Source organism: Polyergus mexicanus, unplaced genomic scaffold (assembly GCF_030449975.1).
Source record: "Polyergus mexicanus isolate NDT 795.1 unplaced genomic scaffold, iyPolMexi1.0 SCAF_21, whole genome shotgun sequence".
Classification (NCBI taxonomy): Eukaryota; Metazoa; Arthropoda; class Insecta; order Hymenoptera; family Formicidae; genus Polyergus; species Polyergus mexicanus.
The window spans coordinates 3,535,165-3,548,335 of NW_027223341.1; the positions used below are offsets into that span (position 1 = coordinate 3,535,165).

The following is a 13,171-nucleotide window of genomic DNA, read 5'->3' on the forward strand; positions in this document are numbered from 1 at the left end:
ACTAATACTACAGCTAGTAAGTATCGTATTTACATTATTCGTAATTTTGTTTATGTATTATACTTGTATTTGAAAATCACGCTTATGCATTGTACATTAAAATGATATTTGACTATTTAAAATCAGTGTATTTTCAAGTCGAATAATTTAATAAGGAAATATTTTAATAAAGATCAGCAAAAATTTATATATAGATTTATATATTAATAGTCATCTTGTATATGCATATATTTTTTTAAGTTTAAATAATGCTTCTTTCTTCAAGTTTCCTCCTTTAGTTAAAGCATATATGTTGATTTTTATATAAATATATTACTGAAAATTCTATCTTGCGCTATAGATGTGGAGAACATATCCGAGGAAATGGAAATAACTTCTTTATCTTCACATCGAAAAAATAGAATTGGAAAAATACTGATATGTTTTTCTGTATACACAAATACAAAAATAATATTCAGCACAAAATTGGATGCTATCGCAATACCTACTATTCACGGTTTAAAATTTCTGACTATGAATTGGATAATTCTTCTTCATACAATATTCTTCATGTTGAATTATATCGGTGAGTAATTCGAAAAAGACTTATAGAATTAATACATATATACATCTTGTTTTCTATATATAACAGAGATTATTTTGTATATGGTATATAGACAATAAAACATTCTTACGGAGAATCATTTCGGATTTCTTCATTCAAGTATTAAGTAACATAATCATACCGACAGATACCTTCTTATTTACAAGCGGATTTTTAGTAGCCTATTTATATTTGAAGGATAAGATGGGTAAAGATAAAACCACATCGATTAATTACAAAGCAAAATTAAATGAATTCTTTATTCATATAATAAAAAGATTTGTTCGGTATGTTTTTCTCGCTTATTATCTTTATTTATGCAGGCAATAAATAAGAACAATGCATATAAAAACAATTTAGAAATAAAATTTAACAAATAATATTATCTCTTTTTATGTATTGTATATATATATTTATATCTCCAAACAATTTATATTAAGGTTGACACCTGCCTACATGATGATGATAGAAATACTGCAATTAAATTCGGCTTGATACGACAAGAATTTACAATTTTATCCAAATTATAGATTGTACGAAATTTGTACGAAATATTGGTGGAGAAATTTTTTATACATAAATAATCTGTTCGATCTCGATTTGATGGTATATAAATATATTTTAAATAGTTATAATTAGTTCAATTTTGCTTAAAAAATATTAAAATTTTATTTTAAATTTTCTATTTTCTTACAGTGCATGATTTGGAGTTGGTATTTAGCTAATGACATGCAATATTTTATAATTGCTACTGTGCTACTGATTTTGTCAACTGTGTAAGTCGATGTATCGAGGATATTATAATCAGCACAATATATTGGGTATATATTTAAATAAATATAAATTGCTAATTTTAGGTACTTTTACATGACTGTTGTCGTATTGGGCGCACTTTTAATAGGCTCTATTGTACTTACTGGTTATATTTCATATATTTACGAATATATTCCAACGTAAGTAATAAAAACATTTTACTAATTATAAGATTACTTAAATATTGTTTTATTGCAGATTTGACGAACAATATAGACTTTCTAGTGTTTTGTACTATCCCCCATGGATCAGAATAGGACCATATATTATTGGCATAATTACAGGTTACATTGTAAGAAGACTAAATAAAAAAATTGGTCTTGAGAAAAGTAAAGTATAATTTGATTATCATATGACTTTAATGTGAAAAATAAGCAATTATTAAACAATTATAAAAATAGTTACAAAATACATGAATAGATGATTTTATTTAATTATTTATATATTACTTTATATATATTAATATATTTATTATATATTTTAATTAACATTGTTTGAAACATTTTTCGATTTAACGCAGTGTTTCTGAGATATTTGAGTGGGTTCTTTAAAATGGGACACCCTGTATATATATATATATATATATATATATAATACATCTATATATAATATATGGTATATATCTATATATGCACATCATGACAAAATCAAAAGAGACAATATGAGCAATATTATATTATTGTGTTCAAAATATGTATGCGACACAGACATCTGTGCTTTAAAATTGCTTGTACGAGATAGAGCAGTAGAAATACAACATTTTTTCTGTCTCCATATATTTAACACAACGCGAAAAAGTTGGGTTTTATTGCTCTGTCTAAAATATGCATATGCCCATAACTCTAATTATTCTACGTAATACTGTCGATAACGTAACTATAAAGCGTTGGCAATATACCGATACTTTTAGTTACATTTAGATGAGGGCGCTAACCCGTCGGAGTTCGCCCGTCGCTCCGGCATCCTCTTAAGAAACGTCAGCTCCGTAAGCCGGACCACTTTAAGTTTTTAATAATTAAAATTATCTAATCGTTTGGTGGTGATTGGTAGTCTAATTAAAACGTTTGGTGGTCAATCGTCTTTTTTTTAAATTAAATAATTGAAATATTGGTGTAAAGTGTTACGTCCAGACTCGAGGAAGAATGAGTCAGTGGAAGGGCGCAACCACTATCTTTATGTCCCGAAGTTAAACGTCTCGAAGCGTTAGAATCGGGTCGAACGAACTTGACGGTCCAAAAATCAGGTAAACAACCGTTAGGGTCGCTATTACTCTGTTTTTCAGAAGTTCGCTCGGCGGTCCCTTTTTGGTAAAAGAATTTAATCTCTATTACGCGGAATGGGACCAGTTGCGATCTTTTGACTGGAGAATGAGAGGGGTTAATAAAGATTGGATTTAAATTAGAATATAAATTTATTCATAATAAATTAAACTACTGTGGTGTACATTGTATCAAATGATGAGAATAATTTATTTTAATATGGGTGTGTGTGTGTGTGTGTGTGTGTGTGTGTGTGTTTGGTTGTTCGCGGTTCTTACAATCGTACGGAGGATATCAGTCAGAATAATGAGGCAAGATTCTATTATTAATATTGAATTTCTGACTGGTTATTACAAAATATCTGTTAGGAAAAGAAAATAAAACAATTTGTGTGAGTGAGAGTAAGTAGGAATATTAGGAGGTTGATTTCATAATTCTAGGCTTGGTATGAGGATTCGTCATCGAGATCTGGACAAAGAGTTCATGACAGAACTCTTCCAGTGCTCTCTCGAATTCGTCGGATTTAGGAGGGAAAGAAAGGAGAGGGAGTGGAGATTGATAGCAGGATTCGTCCTCCAAATTAGGGAGTTTGTTGCAGAAATCCTGCACTGCCTTCTCGAACTCGTCTAATTCTGAAGGAGGAGAAGGAGGGGGTGAATTTTCAAGGATGATCGTTGACAACAAGGAGAACGATCGGGGGGAAAGCGGCAGTACAGGAGAAGATGGTTCTGAAGGATATATTGGGGAGTAGCTAAGGGGGAAGTCAATGACTGTTCCGTGTGTGTGGTGATTGTGTAATTACTACTATTACTGTTGACTAAGGTTGATTTAAAATTTACGGAAGTTCGCGTCTTCTGACTCGCGGAACGGATCCTTGCGGTGGCGGGTTGGAATTTGTAAGTTTTTCCCGATCTGGTTCTCACTATGGGCGATGACAACGTTATTTATTGCGGGAATAAAAATATAATTAAACTGAATTATTAGAGACCTACTTTCGTCGCTGGCCCTTAATTGGTAGGTTGAGTAAACTTGTCGTCCTTCGTTAAGATGTAATGCTGTGCGGGTGCCGGGTTGCCCTAGAGACGACGCCAAAATGAGGACACTGATGTTGAACTGGTCACTCTTTGAATTTTTTCTCTTAATGCGCGCACACGAGACTAATTGCCCGGCACTGATTGAGGTCGACAGAAATGACTGAATGAACGAATGAATCTATTGTATCAATGAATCTCTGAATCTAAGAATGCCGAATCTATGAACGCTCGAATCTATGAATGCTTCAGTCTTACGAGTTCTTTCTTTTATATAACCCTTTTTTTGAGGGCGTCTTCTAATTTTTAGAGTGGGATCTTTCAAAACATTAACGAATTGAAATTATGCAAAAGTAGGGATTCTTCAAGATTTTAACGAATTAGAATCGTGTCGTGTCCTCATTCGGCAGGGGGTGTCTCCTATTTTCGTATTTTTACCCGTGCTGATCGTCGGTTGGTGATTTCGATATTAGTTCAAAAGTTCTTTAAACATTAGCCTTTCGGGGGGAACCTCGTGCACATGATCTAATTAGAAAAGGGTCTTACTTCCTTATAATTATTTTTGTTAACGTCGATGCAGCTGAGTTTATTAAACATTTTGTAAAAAGTTCTTGTTATCTCGTTGTTCTTCTGCCGGAAATTCTATTGCAAGAGGTAGCTGTTATTTTTTATTTATCTTGAGACCGGCATGGTTTCCATCACCGATTTCCTTGCGTTTTTCCCATACTTGTGGATATAGTTACTGACAAATGACGGATGGATCGAGACAAAATCTGTCATTGTAACATTTGCCTTCTGTACAACGTAAATAACTCACTCTTATTCTACATATTATTATTGTCACATTTTTGATGTAATATATTCCATATACTTTGTAATTATGTTGAGGATAGTCCACAAAAAGGAACCGAAACGTACGCTTTTTGTGAATTTGTCTATCACGTAGTCAAAATATCAATGTAATTTGATTGTAATAAAACATATGCGCACAAATTATCGTGCTGACTCTTGATGCCTTTTATCTCCTTTTGTATGAATTTTTTATCAATTAATTTTTTAATTTTCGAGTTTCTTTGATATAATCATAATTAAATAAATAGAATTGTATTTACTTTTCAAGCTTCACAATATTCGTTGATCCACGGCGTCTCGGAAGTCTCGTAATTCCTTTCCGCATATAGTTGAGTTAATAATATCGGCTCTCGAAGCAACGATATAAACAGGCAATGTATTATTAATAACTTTTTTATATTCATTCTTGTCAGATTTGTTAACTTGCGCAAAAACACTAATTAAGACGTCAAAATTTACATAAATACATAAAATAAACACAAACCGATAAAATAACATAATGCAGAATACTTCAATATCAATTATAAACTGCAACAAACTTCAGAATTTTATTTATTCTTTGTTGGTTTTAATAATAATATTAAATGCAACTAGTAACTTTGTTGAAATAAGAAGATTTATCACAGATAAGCAGATATATCGGCGTGCGCGTGTCTGGACTCGAGTTTCGGTTGTGAGACTCACTTCTCGTTCTGTCGTATTTAATTCTGCGTGACTTTAACTTAATATTGACTGCCCGCGTAATGTTAATGATAGAGATTGCCCATCGCTTATTAGTAATCGGCCTTTTTATTATGTCCTTGGTTTCCCGGGAGGGGATATTTGGCGGCCGGGCTGTGTGTCGTGTCGTTCGATTTTGACGGCAAGATTCGGATACAAGCTTGGGAGTTCTAAGTAGGACTTCTTTTTGCTTGCAGTTTCGCAATTTTCTTATTCAGCTTACCCTGATTCCCGCGTTTTCGCAATAAAGTAATTGCGCGGTCGCTCGGGTTTCGCGCGTGGCCCGCTTTGTCGGCTACGTCTCCGTCAGCAAATCCCGTGGTAATTGGGGGGGGCTCCCATTTCCCACGAACTAGCAGCTCTGCTTGTCAGCGCTTCGCTCGGTCAATGCATAGTATAAGAAACATAGGTAGTTAGGTAGTGGGGATGGCTAACAAAATTAAAAAAATATAAGATATTTGAAATCAATGAAGATAATGATATATCTTTTAAACGAAAGCGTCTATCTATTTTGATATATTTCTGTTGGGAAAAATAACATTTATACAAATAGATCAAATTAATTTGTCCTGCGCGTGCTGGTAATTCATTGCGCAATTGTTTTAACCGATTGTTATTTGTTTTAAAACGTGTGTCAGCAGAACGTCTTACTTCAAAAGAGTGCTCGGTTCAAGTTAGTATAGTTAGTTCATTGATTTGTTCATATTTAATTCTTCATCGAAAATTTGAAGGATGGCTGATTCAAGTAAGCAGAGATACGAGCAACGGTACTTTAAGGTTTGGGAGGATATTTTCTTCGCATTTGTTCGCAATCGGACAATTTGTCTTTTATGTGGTTATGAGCCTTCTGTTGTAAAAAAGTACATTCTCGAAAGGCATTATAGAATTAAACATTCCGGAGAATATTCAAATTATGCATGTCAGCAAAAATTAAAAATACTTGAAGGATTAAAATTAATTTATCAGGAAGGTGATAGCATTTGTCAGGATACATTAATTTCTAACGCCGGTCATGATAATGAAAAAGCTGTAGCTGCATCGTACGCTATTTCTTTTCTTATTGCGTAACATTCCAAGCCATTCGCTGATGGCGAATTCGTAAAAAAATGCCTCGTTGAGGCAGTAAAATCCTATGACAAGATAGACAATAGATTAACCGTTGACGAAGCTGCGAGCATTTCGCTTAGTATTCAAATAGTTAATAATATTGCGTCTTCTATCAAAAATAAGTTAAAATTTTCGTTAGCGACTTGTTCGTATTTTTCATTGTGTCTTGATGAAAGCACCGATAATCGACACGTAAGCCAATTGAGTATTTTTATTCAAATTATCCAAAACGATTTCTCATGTGTCGAGGAGCTTTTAGATTTAGTTGCATTGCATGGCACAACTACGGGTTTTGATATGTTCAGAGCAGTAAAAAACGCTCTCAAAGAATTCAATGTAGACTTTACAAAATGTTCGGCTATAATAACTGATGGTGTCAAAGCAATGACTGGCTCACAAAATGGATTCCTCGGTCTAATCAGGCAGCAAAATTGAAAATTTCTCACATTATTCATTGTTTCATTCACCAAGAAGCGTTATGCGGGAAAACTGTTAAACTTTGTAAATGCAGACAGTCATAAAAATTATTAATTTTATTAAAAATAGTAATAAAATTCTTTCTCATCGAAAGTTTTAGCACTTTTTCAAAGAGCATAACGCAGTTTATACCGATGTTCTTTTATACTGCGTAGTTCGCTGGCTTATGTTAGTGCCGGAAAATGTTTGAAAAAGTTCTTTGCAATGAGAAAAGAAATCTTCCTTTTCTTGCAAGAACTATCTACTGCAAAATGCGACAAAAATAAATTTTTTGGGGAAGATTTAGAATTTCTTTGTGAACTCGCTTTTATTACTGATTTGAGACTAACCATTTAAATATCTTAAATTCAAAGCTCCAAAGAGGTAATCAAATTGATTCTCAATTTTTTAGTGCCATTGATTCTTTCCGCAGACAATTATTATTATTTAAAAATCATATAGAGGCAGGTACTTCATATTTCTTCGCATCCTGTCAGATTCTTTTCGAAGAGCATGGCACAAATTGCAATTTTCAGAAGCATCTTTACTTAATCGATTCACTAATAAATCAATTTAATACGTGGTTCAGTGATTTTGGGATATTTAAAAATGATCTAATTCTTCTCGAGTATCCTTTTACCCTGCAAATCAAAGAACAAAATATAGAACTACAACAGGAACTTTGCGATTTACAATGTGATCTTTCCCTTAAAACGCGATCGAAAAAGGGAATAGAACTCTTCAAAATTTTAGATGTATTAGCGACTTAATCGAAACTTAGAAATTTCGGTCTTCGATTTTTTTCCATGTTTGAATCTACCTATTTATGTAAATGTTCTTTTTCCAAAATGAAATATATTAAAACAGACAAACGCTCTTGTTTGAAAGATGCATCATTATCTTCGTTGATATGCAAATAAGTTCTTCAAATATCCAGATAGATATTCTATCCATCATCGAATCATGCGAACGACGTAATCGTACAAAATTTTAATTTAATAAATTTTAAGATTATTACTTATATTTTTTAAATTTTGTTATTTCCTCCTTTAGTTGGTGGTTATTTTTCGTTATTCTTTTTCTTTAGTGGATTAGGCCTACAAGAGAAACCACTGAAAAAAAACGCGTCAACAATAGTACCTCATGGGTGACGTGGAAATCTATTGCTAAAAATATAATAATTATAATTACGTTATTCTAATTTATATAATGACATCATATACTGGGGATATCCAACAGTCCATAACTTAAATAATATCGTTCATAAGTATCTTTTAATAAATGCGTCTTTTATAAATCTCGTCTCTTTAAATTTATAATTATTTATTAATTTATATACCGGGAAGAGTTTCCGCACGCGAGACATTTAACAAATTTAATCTGTCGAATATAATTTAATAATTCTATGAAACTAAATATGTGCACAGGGCACGAAATTTACTTGGTGCTATACCAAGATTTTTTTAAAAATAATCTCAATTCGAGATTTATAATAACCCCTCTTTACCCCGCTGGATAAACAAAGGCGAGAAAAATATCGGGGCAAAGTCGCTGAATCGGGAATCGAACCTGAGTCTTTCGCTTGCCGGGCGACTGCTCTTACCTCTGAGCTATTCAGACCTCACACCACCGATACTTCTCATTCGCCTTATAATAAGAGGGGTTAATATAAGAGGGGATAATATAAGAGGGGTTATTATAAATCTCGAATTGAGATTATTTAAAAAAAAATCTTGGTATAGCACTAAGTAAATTTCGTGCCTTGTGCACATATTCAGTTTCATAGAAAACTTATTTTTCTATGAAACTAACGCACTACTATCCGCGTTCTGGCTCTTATTAGCCCGCGATTATTTAAAATTTGTGATGTCACACGAGAGCCTAATTTCTTAAATTTGATAATTTAATAATATTTTAGGATTATTATATCGTAAATGTAATTAATAATCGAGTATTGAAACTTTGTTCTTGAATTAATTATTTGAAAAAATTCTAAAGAGATCGCGTTTAAAACATGGATATTTGGCAGTAAGGGAGTACGGAAACGCACCGTACCTAAGATAGAGCGCCGCGTGCTTGGTTATGGTTGCTAGGCGTGGATCTTAAGACGCAAGGGGGGCGCGATAGGCGTTGACTCTCGGAAATCGGCTAAAATGTGCAGATCGTTTCATGCACTGATCTAGACCGAGCGTTTGCTTTTATTTAAATTTAAGGAGTGGAGATAAAAATACATGTAGAAAAAGACATACTCTGTTTTGTGTCCCTTGCGTTCTCTCTCGTTCGCACGTAGCGTAGCGAAAGTACGCTATGCTACGTGCGAGCGAGAGAGAACGCAAGGGACACGGAACAGAGTATGACTTTTTCTACGTGCACCTTGGCCTCCACTCTTCACTCGGTATAGATATACTATGTCTATGATCGCCTCTCTGATTATATAGGACTCTAGGAATGAGCATATCGGGGTGTTCATGACAAATAATCGAATCTCTGATCGGAGCAGTGGTACTCAATTGATAGACTTCAAAATTTCTCTGGATTAATCCGATTCAATGATCCGTGTCTCTGGAGGACGCGCATTACACGGAGAAAATTTTATATTAAATATTACTATAATGTCGTAGTAGTTGCGGACCATCAAGGAACTATAAGTTTAAATGTTATGGTCATTATTTTAAAAACAATAAAGCAATTTTTACACTGTCTCATAGTAAAAAGATTTATGTTACAAAACAAAAACTTGCTGGATAAAAATTAGTATTGCGAGAAAAGTAAAAAATATATATCGAATGAATTTTTACTGCACACCATAGTAAAAATAAACTATTTCCACTTTAGAATATGGCTTGAGCGCCGGTTTCACAAAAATTACTTTATTTATATGACAAAAAGTAGTGTTGCCATAGTAAAAGTTACGTCGAAATCATGTAAACGTTTCAAATTCAATAACTCGTTAAAGACTCGAAAGGAAGGGGAAAACGATAAGCATTGCTTGCAAGATCTTGTCGAGCGCACGAATTTTTATCGAACAGTTACGCAGTAACAGAAGCCAGAAGCGTATACGCAGTAGGCTCAGTCATAAACGCCGCAGGCTCAGTCATAAATGCAAAACGATTTGCGCATCTCGGTAACTTTTCGGTCCAAAGCTTTCTTAATTGTTTCGCTATAAGTAGTGTCGTTATAAAAGTACTATGAATAAAAGAAAGTGCTGTGAAGAAAGTGACAGAAAAAAAAACGTAAGTATTCGATTTACAATCATTATCATTATATTTATTTGTACTTTTCTATCTAACCTATTATTTTTCGAATGATGTATCTCATCTATTCATAATTAATATCTTTGAGTTGCTGTCAAATTAATTGATAAATTATATCGGAAAAAATATAAAACAGTTTGACAACAATATATACTTTTCTCATTTTGTCTGAATTGTAAAAATTGAGATTTAGCATTACAACATTTTACAATGATATACAATAAAGATTATAACTTTGCACCTACGAATTTTTACTATGGCAAATGATAAAACATGTTAGGTAAGTGTTAGTTTTAAATTTTACAATGTTGTATTATAATTTATTCTATTATATCATGATGGTCCATCGATAATACAAAAAAATAGTAAAATGTAATTTAAAATTGTATCATGAATTAATATAAAATTTTCTCCGTGTTGTGTGTAATTCTTTCAGTTGTCATAGCGAAGAGCGCTCGCAAAACGCTCCTCCCACTGCTTCGCCGCGGGCCTAGTATCAAGTGACAGTGGGAGGTATCTTCGCGCCGCGAGCTTCTCACGGCACTTCGTAGTTTGATTTATTACAATTAATATTTTCTTAAATATTGAGAAAATCGCAAAATGGTACAGGACTTTTCTGTTCAGAATAACACTCTCTACCTTCCCTTAAAGGGTGTTGCGCGAATTTTCGGACACCCTGTATATTAATAAATAAATTTTTATCAGTATTTTGCTGACATAATAAAATTTGTTTTCTGTAAAACAGAAAATAAATAAATCTTAACCTCACTTTATTTTATTATTAATTTTTATACCAACTAAATAAGTAATATCGAGCAAAATATTAATTTACAAAAAAATCTTAAACTAAAAAAATTGTATATAATACATATAGCAATTAACAATAACGATTAAATTTTACCATAAATTTCTGATTTATCTTGTAATTATCAATTTTTGAAAGGATTTTATCAATTGAATATATAATATACAAGGTTTTTATTTGTTAAAATATAACTTTGATTTTTTTTATTGAAATTAATAATATGAAAATAGATTCTTTCTTTTGATGATAATTTCTAATTGTATGCATAAAATGCATTTTACATAATTTCTATATAAATTAAGGATATGTAAATATAAGTATGTAATCTATAATTATTTTATAATATGTTACTGTATGAAAATAATTAATCTATATCTTATTTGCAGAGAATACAAAATGGATATATTTGTATTATGGGATATTTTTTTAAATAATGATGAAGAAAATGAAGATTTAGAAATAGCACATTTAAGAGAATCACATCTCAAAATCAATAATTATTTTGAGAATGTTATTCTTTATTATTCTTTAACATGTGTGTAATGTTAAAGCTGTATCTATGTATTATTTATTTTTTTCATAACATTGATATTGATATTTACAACACAGCTGACTTTATTTTATCGTTTTCTATATATTACACATGGTATGTATTATGCTTACATCGTATATTATAGTTAATATTAACAAATTATAAATCTTATACGGAAAACATTTAATTCTTGATTAATTTAATTAAATATTCGAATAATTAAATAATAATTATTTATTAATATTATATATATATATAAAATTATAAAATATAAATAAATAATAAAATAAATTACAAAATTCAAGTAATACAATTACAATACAATTTAATATATACACATACATATATTTACTCAAATAGTAAATGCATGAACATACTATGAATATCTCTTTTTGAATATCAAGTATTGATTAAATTGTATTACTTGAATTTTGTAAGTTAAACATAAGAAAAATTAAATAATAAATTTCTTTTATTTTGCATTAATATTGAATGAGACGGAAAAGATAAAGCAGTATAGACGAAACAATTTCAATTAAGAGATTATTTAGTACAAAATCAAGCGAAAAAAGCTTAGAGAAAGAAGATTAGAGAAAGAGGTAAACTATATATATGTATATTTATTAATCAGTTCATTAATGCACTTAAACATATATATATATATATATATATATATATTTCACATATATTACAATATGAAGTCAATAAGAAAAAATATTAAAATATTTTTTAAACTATTTTGTAATGTATATATTTCATATTTTTAAAATAATCATATTATATAACAACTTTATAATGTATATAAAAAATATTATATATCATAAAAGTAACAATGTTACTTTGCAGTTATTTGCGGTATAGTAACAAAATGTAATATATTATTTGTTATACTCATAATATGTTACAGTTATATAACAAACAAATAACTTATGTTATATTACTTGTTATTTCCATGTTATATTGCTGCAACAAATGGTGTTTACTGGGCACATATGTTCTTTACATCACGCGTTGATCGAGCGAAGCGCTATCAAGGCGAACCACGCACGACCCGAGCGACCCATTGCGTTTTCGCAATGAATCACTTCATTGTGAAAACGCAAAATAAGCAAATTGCGAAAATGCAAGCAAAGAAGTCCTACTTAGAACTCTTTAGCTTGCATCTTACCGCCACAATCGAGCGACACGACACGTAGCCCAGCCGACAAATCCCCTCCCGGGAAATCAAGGGGACATGATAAAAAGGCTGATCACTAATAAGCGACAGGCAGTCAACTATATGCGGAAAGGAATTACGAGACTTCTGAGACGACATGGATCAACGAATATTGTGGAGCTTGAAAAGTAAGTAAAATTCTATTTATTTAATCATGATTATATCAAAGAATCTCGAAAATTAAAGAAAACTAATTGATAAAAAATTCATACGAAGGAGATAAAAGGCAACCAAGAATCAGCACGGTAACTTGTGCGTATATGTTTTATTACAATCAAATTACATTGATATTTTGACTACGTGATAGACAAATTCACAAGAACCGTACGTTTCGGTCCCTTTTTTTGGGCTATCCTTAACAGAATTAAAAAGTATATGGAATATATTATATCAAAAATGTGACAATAATAATATAAAGAATAAGAGTGAGTTACTCATGTTGTACAGAAGGCAAATGTTACAATGACAAATTTTGTCTCGAAAATCCATGTGTTATTATTATTTATTTTTGTATAGTGTGTGTCGTATGTTTCTCGGATGTTC

The 13,171-nt window shown here is 31.4% G+C and overlaps 1 long non-coding RNA gene and 1 pseudogene across 1 annotated transcript in view; both read left to right on the forward strand.

The window, feature by feature from the left end:
- The window catches only part of LOC138942189 (uncharacterized), a 351,185-nt pseudogene that overhangs the window by 232,851 nt on the left and 105,163 nt on the right, over window positions 1-13,171 (forward strand).
- LOC138942008 (uncharacterized) overlaps window positions 11,442-13,171 on the forward strand; it is a 28,060-nt gene continuing 26,330 nt past the window's right edge. The window contains exons 1-3 of the long non-coding RNA XR_011448236.1: window positions 11,442-11,526; window positions 11,910-12,011; window positions 12,438-12,756. This is a non-coding gene — a long non-coding RNA (uncharacterized lncRNA). The remainder of the gene's footprint in view (window positions 11,527-11,909; window positions 12,012-12,437; window positions 12,757-13,171) is intronic.